This window comes from Ovis aries, chromosome Y (assembly GCF_016772045.2).
Source record: "Ovis aries strain OAR_USU_Benz2616 breed Rambouillet chromosome Y, ARS-UI_Ramb_v3.0, whole genome shotgun sequence".
Taxonomy (NCBI): domain Eukaryota; kingdom Metazoa; phylum Chordata; class Mammalia; order Artiodactyla; family Bovidae; genus Ovis; species Ovis aries.
The window spans coordinates 2,598,415-2,611,429 of record NC_082741.1 but is presented as its reverse complement, the minus strand read 5'-3'; the positions used below and the strand labels follow the sequence as shown (position 1 = coordinate 2,611,429).

General features: G+C 43.4%; 1 long non-coding RNA gene across 1 annotated transcript; it reads right to left on the bottom strand.

Moving 5' to 3' along the window:
- Positions 1-3,735: 3,735 nt before the first annotated feature.
- LOC114111318 (uncharacterized) lies at positions 3,736-11,122 on the bottom strand. The gene is made up of 3 exons (XR_009598957.1): positions 10,989-11,122; positions 7,353-7,451; positions 3,736-3,951 (listed from the first exon to the last, which is right to left on the bottom strand). It is a non-coding gene; the product is annotated as an uncharacterized LOC114111318 (long non-coding RNA).
- Positions 11,123-13,015: the final 1,893 nt, after the last annotated feature.

The following is a 13,015-nucleotide window of genomic DNA, read 5'->3' as shown; positions in this document are numbered from 1 at the left end:
CAGAGCCATATCCAAGGTTCATTCAGTCACACGCATGGGAGTGTGGATTCAAAAGTAGGGGTCCTGGTCAGCTCTGTCCAGTGGACAAGGGAGAAGGATCTAGAAGGCTGGGGGCACTGGCTCAGGAGTTTCCAGAAGACACCCAGCACCCCAACAGTGACTGATTGTCTCTGAGACCTGTGACACCAGGGAAAGACATTCATCAAGGTTCAGTTAGACAAGTGACACTGTTTGTCCCTCAGTTGTGCCTAACTCTTTGTGACCCCATGGACTACATTCCACCAGGCTCTTCTTGGGATTCTCCAGGCAAGGATACTTGGAGTGGGTAGTCATCCCCTTCTTCAAGGGATCTTCCCAACCCAGGGATCTAACCTGGGTCTTTTGCATTGCAAACTCTTTCCCATCTGAGCCACCTGGAAAGCCCAGTGAGACATACAGGATTGTATAAGGACAGAAGGACAGAACATCGGTCTTGTTCTACCTCACCTAGAAGCAAGTAACACAGAGTAGAGTTTGCCTGATGGTCACCAGGTTGGACATTTCAGCATAGCTCCCAAGGGTCCCCCATTAGTCTAAGGACAGAGTTATCATATTTTCTATTAAATGTCAGAGCAACACTTTGAGGTGCACAGAGTCCAATAAAAGACAGATCAGCACTCAATATGAACAGAGGAGGTAACATCTATACTTTAGCTCAAGGTGTCCTGCTAGAAATTCTCACCACTCGGAGCTTCCTTTGAACTCCTCTTGCCTTTGAGAACCTCTTGAAGCTCTCGAGGTAGACAGGAACAGAGAGATGTGGGGGAAAAAAAAATAAAATAAGAAGAAAAGTGAAACATCCGTGACCTTCCTAATCCTTTGGAAACTTTTAGGCTTCCAGGCTGACATGGGTGGGAGGAAATTTCCTACAGATGTCAGAGAGGACCGGTTCCATAGAGAAAGGTCCCATTGTCTCTCACCACTGAATACCTCTGTTTCTATGTTCCAGTATTGGTATTTATGGGTCAGTGTCTGTTTCCTTTCTTTCTACATTCCAGTACTGGTATTTATGGGTCAGTGTCTGTTTTCTTTGCATCACGCGTGTTAGTTTTACTGAATTATGGACAATTAATTCCTCTGTGGATATTTCAGTCAGTCAGCCTCTTGACTCACTCCTTGACCCAACTGTGTTATTAATATCCACTTAGAGAGATTCAAATTTTCCATCCCTCCAACCTATGTAATAAAGGGTGAGTCTTAACTAATGTTAGGTTGGAAACAAGAGCCAATATCAACAGTAAATCTGAGACCCGCGCTTCTCAAGGTGCATGCACAGAGTGAAAGAAGCGTTTCGTTCTCTGCACAATGTCTTGATTTCTCCTTCATCTCACAGGAACAGACTAGAGAACCAGTTCAGTACCACGTGCTGCAAATGTTTACCTACATGTGCATAATTAAGAACGTGTGTTCTATAAGATTCTTCATGTCCCGCTTTGTCCTGAATTCAGTAAATACTGATTTAACGCCAACAAAAGCCCAAGCCTCAGAATTCAGCAGGAAGCAGATAGACTCAGTACATTGTCCAGTGAGCCACCTTGCCATGAAATGAGTCAGATACAGATGAACAAAAGCTAAGAAACAGTTACCAAAGTTGTAGGGTGAAGAATAACAATGGTCGGAACTTAGAGTGTGCTGAGATCCTGTTTTGGAAAGAAGGAATATTTCCATAGAGAAGGTTTTGAGTGATGCTCTGACCATAGTTGGAAGAGGGAGTTTAGTGTGTATCTGTGAGAAGAACACAACAGGACTTGAGCACGCAAAGCACAAATGTGTTTTGAGAGTACACCTTGGTTGGTTGTATCTATCAAAATTTTGCAAGTTTGTTCACTTAAAAAAAATATTTAGCATGGGTTCCATTTTTAGATTATTTTTTTGAATTTGTGGCAATTTTGCTTCTGTTTTATTTTTTGCTTTTCTGCCTCTGAGGCATGTGTGATTTTAGCTCTCCAGCTTATGTGCAGAGTACATCATGAGAAACGCTGGGCTGGAGGAAGCACAAGCTGGAATCAAGATTGCCGGGAGAAATATCATTAACCTCAGATGTGCAGATGACACCATCCTTATGGCAGAAAGTGGAGAACTAAAGAGCCTCTTGACAAAAGTGAAAGAGGAGAATGAAAAAGTTGGCTTAAAGCTCAACATTCAGAAAAGTAAGATCATGGCATCCACTCCCATCATTTCATGGCAAATAGATGAGAAACCAGTAGAAACAGTGGCAGACTTTATTTTGGGGGGTTCTAAAATCACCGCAGATTGTGACTGAAGCCATGAAATTAAAACATGTTTACTCCTTGTGAGAAAAGCTATGACCAACCTAGACAGCATATTAAAAAGCAGAGACATTACTTGGCCAACAAAGCTCCATCTAGTCAAGGCTATGGTTTTTCCAGTAGGCATGTATGGATGTGGGAGTTGGACTATAAGAAAGTTGAGCACTAAAGAATTGATGCTTTTGAACTGAAGTGTTGGAGAAGACTCTTGAGAGTCTCTTGGACTGCATTAAGACACAACCAGTCCATCCTAAAGGAAATCAGTCCTTGGTGTTCATTGAAAACTCTTATGCTGAAGCTGAAACTCCAAACCTTTGGCTACCTGATGCAAAGAACTCATTCATTTGAAAATATCCTGATGTTGGGAAAGACTGAGGGCAGGAGGAGAAGGGGATGACAGAGGATGAGATGGTTGGATGGCATCAGCAACTCAAAGGACATGAGTTTGGGTAGGCTTTGGGAGTTGGTGATGGACAGGGAGGCCTAGCATGCTGCAGTTCATGGGGTCACAAAGAGCTGGACATGACTGAGCGACTGCACTAAACTGAACTGAAGCCATGGAAAGATTCATTACTGGTTTCTTTGACAATGGCCAGCTAGCTGTAGCCCATTTGGAGGCCATGTGTATATAGAATCTGAAACATTTATTCTGTTATGTTACTTCTAGTATTATTTTCCCAGCTCTTAGCTCAAATATCAGAGCTGTGGCCCCAACCCTTGGAATCAGTGCTATATCTTGAGGGGCTAGTTCCTGTAGTCTGCAAACAGCTCGACCACCGTGGGAAGCTGACCAGTGTGTTCTGCCCATGACCGTGGGAATGCCACTCCTCGGAAATCCTAGCATCCACAGGTGTTGGAAACATAAGAGGCTCTAAGACCATCTTTAAATGTTATGAAGACTCACAACCTCCTGACTGTGCTGTCAGTCATCTGGTACCTGTGAACACTGCCCTGAGTCGTGGTCCTACGAATTGACCAAGGCTCCAGGGCTGCTCCACCTTTGATTCCCAGTGACCCAAAGGTCAAGGAGTGTCCGTCCTTCAGCTCAACTGCAGAAGTGCTGGTGCTCTCAGAATACACATTTTTCCTCAGTTGTGGCCCATGCCTTCTTACGCTTCCTCTTTAGGAAGCTCAGAGACTGGAATACAGGTTCCCATCCTGTTATGAGATGCTCTCTAGGGATGTGTTTCTTGACCAGACTGCCCCCTCCCACTGCAGTATGAGAATCAGAACCCTGTCCCCTGACCCTTGATTGCTTAGTCCTTTTTCTCCTTCTCCCCTGGACACCTCTAAGACATCTCTGTTTACCCCATCATTGTCTGTGGTGGGACAGCTAACCTATTCAAGGCATGTTTCTGGATGGTTAAATTTAATGTGTGTTTTTGTGTGTTAGAAAACAGGGGCTTTTGGAACAAACCTACGTAAGTTGACTGTAAATTAACCAATTTATTTAAACCTTCAAAAATCAAATCCCACCAGACCAGTCACATGATTAGTGACCAACCAGGAGAGATGAGATGGGAAAGGGAGTATGAGCATGAAGAGAGAAGGATGACGTTGATGAGGAACCAGGAAGATCGTCTTTGTGTTGTTGATCTTGATTCTGTGCAGAAAAGGACCTGTCTTGTCTCGGGGACTCTTTCTGTAGGTGAATAAAACAGGACCAAAAGTTTAGTAGAGGTGATTGTGAGATGTCTGACAAGAGTGAGCCTCAGGCAGTAGGCTGCCCAGGGTACAGGGAGCTGCTAGCTGATCCAATGTTAGAATCCTGGTGGACCTCAGGACTCCACACCTCTGTGCTGTGGGAGTCTGTGTGGAATTTTCCCAAGGATGTACTTACTTGGTGGACTTTCCCACTGGGCTGTATTCTAGGAGCTATGATTTCAGAAGGCACATTCATTCTCTGTGATGGGAGCATATGCCTTAAATCTCATAATTTTTTTCCTTTGTGGCTTCAAGAATCAATTTATTAATTTTTATTTTATAGTGGAGTATAGTTGATTCATAATATTGTATTAGTTTCAGGGGTACAGCAAACTGAATACCAATACAATGTATTTATAAATACAACTGTATTTATACTAATACAATGTGTGGTTTCTATGGACATGCATTAATATCTTTTCTTACTTAAATTCCTTTCCTATTTAGGGTTTTCAGAGCATTTCACATAGATTCCTGTGCTCTACAGTTGAAAGTTCTTGTCTATCCATCCTGTATATAATAGATTATATCTGCCAACCCCAAACTCACCTCCCTTCTCTCCCCAACCCTCTTCTCCTTGGCAACCACAAGTCTGTTCTCCATGTCTGTGAGTCTATGTATCTTTTGTAAACAAGTTCCTCTGTGTCATATTATAGATTTCGCATGTAAGTGATGTCGAGTGCTATTTATCTTTCCCTTTTGACTTGCTACACTAGGCGTGACAATATCTAGGTCCATCCATGTTGGTGCCCATGCATGATTTCATTCTTTTTTATGTCTGAGTGACATTCCATTGAATATATACAGCACCTCTTTCTTGTCATACTCACCTGGAAGCTAATGTTCTTCTTTGCTATTTTTCTTTCATGTTTTAATTCAACAAAAAATTAAAATTCACACTTCACCTTAGATCCGTGTCATTTTCTGAGGCTGATTTGTTTAGAAAGTTTAAAGATCTCAGTTTAAGAAAATCAGCCTCTGCTGGGGGATGGAATTCAAATGTATGTTCAGACAGTGTGGCTGGAAGGCCTTTTGGTTCTGTGAGAATCATGAGAGATTAAACAATGGTCTTGCAAAAAAAAAAAAAAGAGTTGTGTTTAATCCTGATTTCCCAGGAGGAGGGAAGTGTATGGACAACCATGAGGTCAGGACTGATGGGAACATTAATTAGTTTCCCCCAACTTGTGGGGATTCCTGCGTCTCTCTGATGACTCTGGTCTGCACGATTTCTGCAGCATAAAGCTCTCTCAGCATTAATCAATCAACCAATTGACACTTTAATATGGCTCCAGAGACAGGAAATCAGCTACTGTGACAAAGTTCTCTAGCGACAGAATGTAAGCTGTTGGGCAAATATATATATATATATATATATATATATATATATATATATATATATATATATATACATATATATATATATATATATATATATATAACCTACAAAAATTGGCAGGTATGAAATCACCAAGTGTCCTTATGGATTTATTACTGGAACAATATTCAGTTCAGTTCAGTCTCTCAGTTGTGTCCGACTCTTTACAACCCCATGAACCGCAGCAGGCCAGGCCTCCCTGTCCATCACCAACTCCCAGAGTTTACCCAAACTCATACCCACTGAGTTGGTGATGTCATCTAACCACCTCATCATCTGTCGTCCCCTTCTCCTCCTCCCTTCAATCTTTCCCAGCGTCAGGGTTGATGAAGGTGAAAGAGGAGAGAGAAAAAGTTGTCTGAAAGCTCAACATTCAGAAAACTAAGATCATGGCATCCAGTCCCATCACTTCATGACAAACTGATTAGAAAACAGTGGAAAAAGTGGCTGACTTTATTTTGAGGGGTTCCAAAATCACTGTAGGTGGTGATTGCAGCCATGAAATTAAAAGATGCTTACTCCTTGGAAGGAAAGTTGTGACCAACCTAGACAGCATATTAAAAAGCAGAGACATTACTTTGTCAAAAAAAGTCCATATAGTCGAGGCTATGGTTTTTCCAGTGGCCATGTATGGATGTGAGATTTGGACCATAAAGAAAGCTGAGTGCTGAAGAATTGATGCTTTTTAACTGTGGTGTTGGAGAAGACTCTTGAGAGTCCCTTGGACTGCAAGGAGATCCAACCAGTCCATCGTGAGGGAAATCAGTCCTGAATGTTCATTGGAACGACTAATGTTGAAGCTGAAACTCCAATATTTGGCCGACTTTATTTTTCTGGGCTCCAAAACCACTGCAGATGGTGATTGCAGCCATGAAATTGAAAGATGCTTACTCCTTGGAAGGAAAGTTATGACCAACATAGATAGCATATTCAAAAACAGAGACATTACTTCGCCGACTAAGGTCCATCTAGTCAAGGCTATGGTTTTTCCTGTGGTCATGTATGGATGTGAGAGTTGGACTGTGAAGAAGGCTGAGCGCCGAAGAATTGATGCTTTTGAACTGTGGTGTTGGAGAAGACTCTTGAGAGTCCCTTGGACTGCAAGGAGATCCAACCAGTCCATTCTGAAAGAGATCAGCCCTGGGATTTCTTCGGAAGAAATGATGCTGAAGCTGAAACTCCAGTACTTTGGCCACCTCATGCGAAGACTTGACTCATTGGAAAAGACTGATGCTTGGAAGGACTGGGGGCAGGAGAAGAAGGGGACGACAGAGGATGAGATGGTGGATGGCATCACTGATTTGATGAATGTGAGTCTGAGGGAACTCCAGGAGTTGGTGCTGGACAGGGAGGCCTGGCGCGCTGCAGTTCATGGGGTCGCAAAGAGTCAGACACGACTGAGCAACTGAACTGAACTGAACTGTGAGAGTTGAACTGTAAAGATAAGTGATCACATAAAAATTGATGCTTTTGAATTGTGCTGTTGGAGAAGACTCTTGAGAGTCCCTTGGACTGCAAGGAGATTCAGCCAGTCCATCCTAAGGGAAATCAGTCTTCCATGTTCATTGGAAGGACTGATGTTGAAGCTGAAACTCCAATATTTTGGCCATCTGATGAGAAGAGCTGACTCATTTGAAAAGACCCAAACAATATTAGTAACAGACTATTTTCACTTATACTAGGGTGTTGAAATCCATAGTCCACAGGAAATATACTCATCTGTTGGGGGATCTAAAGGACAGGATAAAAAATATCCACCAATTACTACCATTCCCCAGTGTTTCTAAAGCTATTTTCTGTTTTAGGTTTGTTTTTTTGTTGGTTTTTTTTTTTTTTTTCTGCAAGAAGGGGATTATATAAAAGATTATTTGTGCAGAAAGAAATTTTGAATAAGTTGATTTGTTTGATAGTATATTTTCTTATCAGGTGAATGATATCTTTAGGAAAAACTATAATTCCACTACCACTGTCGATGAACTTCACGGTATCTTTCCATTTAATCCCTTTTGCTTCTATCAGCTCACAGAACTTCTCCCAGGCTTCTGCTCCAACATTTACTTTCACTGAAAAACACGACACAGAAAGCAGAATTTTCCCCTTTTACAACCAGTAGAAATTCCTGAATACCAAACAAGAAGTTGAGCATGCAAGTCACACTTGTTATGAAGTAAGCCTCATACAGTTACCATTTCCATGACACAGATGCTGTCTGTCTTAAGAATTAGTCCCTGTCCAACTCTGTAACTAGGTCCCCCCCAGCGTAAACAGTAGGACCTCAAAACTTACAAGAGCTCCCCGAATTTGGGGCCTACTTCTCCTTAATCAACTTCCTAGTTATCGGTACCTGCCACTCAGGTAACGTTCTGGTCCCTAATGTATAGGAAACAGGGTTCCTCCCTGACAGACACTCTCCACGTCGGACAGTAAAACGGGAGACGATCTGTGCTTTACTTACTCCACTGTTCCACCCAAATCCTTTCCTGAAAGAGACACGTGTTATGCTAGTAGCATTCACACCTCGCACTGCTTCTTTGTGGTTATTTGGGCTGTTTGTAATGTTTGTAAGAACACTGCATTCGAAAATCTAGCAGGACAAAGATGTACCATAAAAGTTTCTTTTCCAAGGCTTAGAGTGTATTGGGAAACTGGTATAAAATGAAAAAATTGAGAATTAGACTCATTGTCAGTTCAGTTCACTTCAGTCTCAGTCGTGTCCGACTCTGTGACCCCACAAACCTCAGCACGCCAGGCCTCCTTGTCCATCATCAACACCAGGAGTTCACCCAAACCCATGTCCATTGAGTCGGTGATGCCATCCAACCATCTCATCCTCTGTCCAGACACCCTGGAATGCAAAATCAAGTGGGCCTTAGGAAGCATCACTATGAGCAAAGCTAGTGGAGGTGATGGAATTCCAGTTGAGCTATTTCCAATCCTAAAAGATGACGCTGTGAAAGTGCTGCACTCAATATGCCAGCAAACCTGGAAAACTCAGCAGTGGCCACAGGACTGGAAAAGGTCTGTTTTCATTCTAATCCCAAGAGAAGGCAATGCCAAGGAATACTCAAACTACCGCACAATTGCACTCATTTCACATGCTAGTAAAGTAATGCTCAAAGTTCTCCAAGCCAGGCTTCAGCAATACGTGAATCATGAACTTGTAGTTCAAGCTGGGTTTAGAAAAGGCAGAGAAACCAGAGGCCAAATTGCCAACATCCGCGGAATCATGGAAAAAGCAAGAGAGTTTCAGAAAATATCAACTTCTGCTTTATTGACTATGCCAAAACCTTTGACTGTGTGGATCACAGCAAACTGTGGAAAATTCTGAAAGAGATGGGAATACCAGACCACCTGACCTGCCTCTTGAGAGACCTGTATGCAGGTCAGGAAGCAACAGTTAGAACTGGACATGGAACAACAGACTGGATCCAAATCAGGAAAGGAGTACGTCAAGGCTGTATATTGTCACCCTGCTTATTTAACTTATATGCAGAGTACATCATGAGAAATGCTGGGCTGGAGGAAGCACATGCTGGAATCAAGATTGCTGGGAAAAATATCAATAACCTCAGATATGCAGATGACATCACCCTTATGGCAGGAAATGAAGAAGAACTAAACAGCCTCTTGATGAAAATGAAAGAGGCGAGTAAAAAAGTTGACTTAAAACTCAGCATTCACAAAACTAAGACTGTGGCATCTGGTCCCATCACTTCATGGCAAATAGATGGGGAAACAATAGAAATAGTGACAGACGTTATTTTGGGGGTCTCCAAAATCACTGCAAATAGTGAACGTAGCCATGAAATTAAAAGACACTTGCTGCTTGGAAGAAAAGCCTGACCAACCTACACAGCATATGAGACAGTAGAGACATTACTTTGCCAACAATGGTCCATCTAGTCAAGGCTATGATTTTTCCAGTGGTCATGTATGGATGTGAGAGTTGAACTATAAAGAAAGCTGTGCGCCGAAGAGTTAATGCTTTTGAACTGTGGTGTTGGAGACGACTCTTGAGAGTCCCTTGGACTGCAAAGAGATCCAACCAGTCCATCCTAAAGGAGATCAGTCCTGAATATTCATTGGAAGGACTGATGCTGAAGCTGAAACTCTAATATTTTGGCCACCTGATGTGAAGAGCTGATTCATTTGAAAATACTGGGAAAAATTGAGGGCAGGAGGAGAAGGAGACGACAGAGGATGAGATGATTGGATGGCATCACTGACTCAATGGACATGGGTTTAGGTGGACTCTGGGAGTTAGTGATGGACAGGGAGGCCTCGCGTGCTGTGGTTCATGGGGTCTCAAAGAGTCAGACACAACCAAATTAACTTAGGAAGCCAGCAAGCATACTATCAAATATATACATATATGATATATAATATTTAAACATATGTATTTTTGTATATCCATAAGTCACTCTCTCAAAGCAGAAACTTATTTTTTGTGAATGTTTTTATTCCTCCATATACATCCTTGAGGTTGCATGTTCTTAGTAAACCATCTGCAGTGTAGTGGGCATTCCCTGAGTGGTCCTTGGGGCTGAATTGTTAATAAACTCAGTGGTGATGAAACCTCCCATGAGGATGCTCCGAGGGTAGAGCTCACTGTGTGCACTAAACCCACTGTGTGCTCTCCGCCCCACCCCCCACCACCACTACCACTGGCTTCTGTGCTCAGTGGGAACCGGTCTCTTACAAATTCCACAGGAAGATGTCAAGCCCCTGGTGGGGACTGTGGGCTCCAGGACACGAGCCTCTCCCCGCTGCCGTGTCCCAATTTTCTTTAATGAGTTGAAGCCAGTGGAGCTTCTGGGACTTGCCTCTAGGCTAAGGCTCCAGGACATTCCCTGGAGGCTCACAGGGGACCTGTCCCCCCAGCTCAGAGACCCTGCTCAGCCCCACAGTTCAGGGTGTCCTGCTCTCAACATCACCCAGAGAGCTCCCTGCAGACGGGGAAGAAACACCCCCTCCCTCAGGCTCAGAGTTTATAGATGTTTTCCTTCTGGGTTATTTTTCCTTTCTTGACCCAGAGATAGATGTCCACTGTGCCCTTTTCATCATCAAACACGACATCGCACACGTAAACCCTGAATGGTGCATTGATGTGTTGTGGGTAAATGTTGGGTCAGTGGATGCAATATACAGACTTCTCCAGTCTCTTGAAAACTAAAAGTAAAATCCCCCTTAGAAAATTAGTCTTTGTCTTTTTATTTCATCCAGCATGAGCTTCCCACCCGTTCTGCAAATCAGCACCCATTGTCTAAATTCAATGAAGACAGAAGGATTTACAAAATAACGTAGAAATCAAAATCAGAGTAAAAGAAGGAATGGAGACATTTCTGAAACAGCTTGAGCTCTGATGTCAAATGCTCACTCCAACAGCTCTCTTTCTCTGTTATAAGAGCAGGAAAAAATGCATGAGAGTCAATACACAGTAGAGATGAGGCAGACCCCAAACAGCAGAGGTCTAGAGCCACTGACTGGAACAAAGTTGAGTTGAAGGGACACAACTTGCCTATGGATCAACATAACAAAACCAGAAAATGTACACACACACACACCCAAGACCTCCTCCCAGAGCAGAGCTTCCCTGGTACCTCTGAGAAACTTTGCTCAGCTTCCTTTTCTTGGGTGGCACAAACCAGACCAAGGAGAAGAGTGAGGAAGAGAGCCTTCATCTCGTGTCTCCTGTGGTCCCTCTCCTGTCGAGGCTGAGGGTGTCCCAGAGGTTGGAAAGGGTGGGAATTGGTGCCACCTTTAACAGGATCGTTATGTCGGCTTGATGTCATGAACCAATGGTTGTTCCTCCTAAGACCAAGGTTACACAGGAGTCGTCGTCAATATCCTGCTTTGCATGGATGAACTTTCATGACATTTTGTATTTGAATCATGCAGATTGCTTTAGGAGAAGGTTGAATGAATCTTGACAGTTGACCTTTAGAGTGACTGAGAAATCACAATACACTTCCCGTATTTCAAGTCAGGAAGATTTATTTTCCTTTGCGTCTTGAGATCCAAAACGGGATAAACTGTCCAGGACACACACCTCCCGCTCCTGCGTTATTTCATCTTGTTTCCTTAACATTGAGGAAGTGGTTTAAAACTTACTTTCTTAGAGTAAAACTGAGTGTGTGGTTTCATGAACTTAAATGATTTCCCGAGAGAACCTTAGAAAGCCCCTTACTTCTCTGAAGTGAGGAGGATATCAGCACAAAGTTAATCACCTCCTCCTGCCCCAGAGCAGGCTCTGTTCTCCTTATAACTAAGAGCATGATCGGAGCAGTGCCCCTTAATGTGCTCTGAAAGGATATGTCAGCAACGCATTTTCATCTCTCCCTTTGAAGACACCCCTTTAGCCATCCCATCTGTAATGTATCACTTACTCATTGACTTAGTTGTTTCTCAGGCAAGGGAGAAAGCAACACAGCAGTTCTTGTAATTTCTAGAATTTTGAAGGAAGAAAAGAATTTCCTAACTCTAAATACCCTTGCAGCTCAGCTGGTCAAGAATCCGCCTGCAGTGTGGGAGACCTGGGTTTGATCCCTGGGTTGGGAAGATCCCCTGGAGAAGGGAAAGGCTACCCACTCCAGTATTCTGGCCTGGAGAGTTCCGTGGACTATATAGCCCATGGGGTGACAAAGTGTCGGACACGACTGAGCCGCTAACACTTTCACTTTACAAATACCTAGTTAGTTTCAAGGTCACTTTGAAACAGTCAAAGAATCTGTTCTTTATAATTTTTCTCAACAGGTGATCTTAGTTCCCTGACTAGGGATGAAACCAGCACCTTCTTCAGTGGAAGTGTGGAGTCTTAACCCTGAACCACCAGGGCACTCCTGATTCAGGCTGTTTCTTGGTGGTGGGCGGAGTCGGGGTGGTGTTTTTCATGGGCAGATTTGGGCAAGCCTGTGTGCAACAGGGGCAATGCTTGCTGAAAAGAAGGACCAAAGGAACTGTTAAGAACCCTGAATCCAGAGCCATGTCCAAGGTTCATTAGTCACATGCATGGGAGTGTGGGTTTGAAAGAAGAGGTCCCAGTCAGCACTGTCCAGTCGACAAGGAAGAAGGCTCTAGAAAGCCTGAGGTCACTGGCCCAGTTGTGTTTAGAAGACACCCTACACCCTGACTGTGATTTCCCTGAGACCCGTGGTGACAAGGAAAGAGACATCAAGGTTCAGGTAGCCAAATGACAGCGTTTGTCCCTCACTGATGTCTGACTCTTTGCAACCCCATGGACCGTAGCCCACCAGACTCCTCTGCCCATGTGATTCTCCAGGCAAGAATACCGGAGTGGGCTGCCATTCCCTTCTTCAAGGGAAAAAGGAATCGAACCTGGGTCTCCTGCATTGCAGGCGGATTCTTTGCCATTAAATCCACAGGGAAGCCCAGTTAGATAAACTAGAATGTATAAGCATGGAAGGAAGACCTCTGTCTCGTTCTCTAGGAATACCCACTTAGAAGCAGGATAACACAGAGTAGGAATTCCTCAGAAATAGTCTCTCAGGTTGTACATTTCAACATAGCTTCCAAAGGTACCTCGTTAGTGTGACTCAGGACAGATTTACAATTTTCCAGTAAATGTCAGAGAAACACTTTGAGGTGGACATAGGCCAAGCAAAGGGTA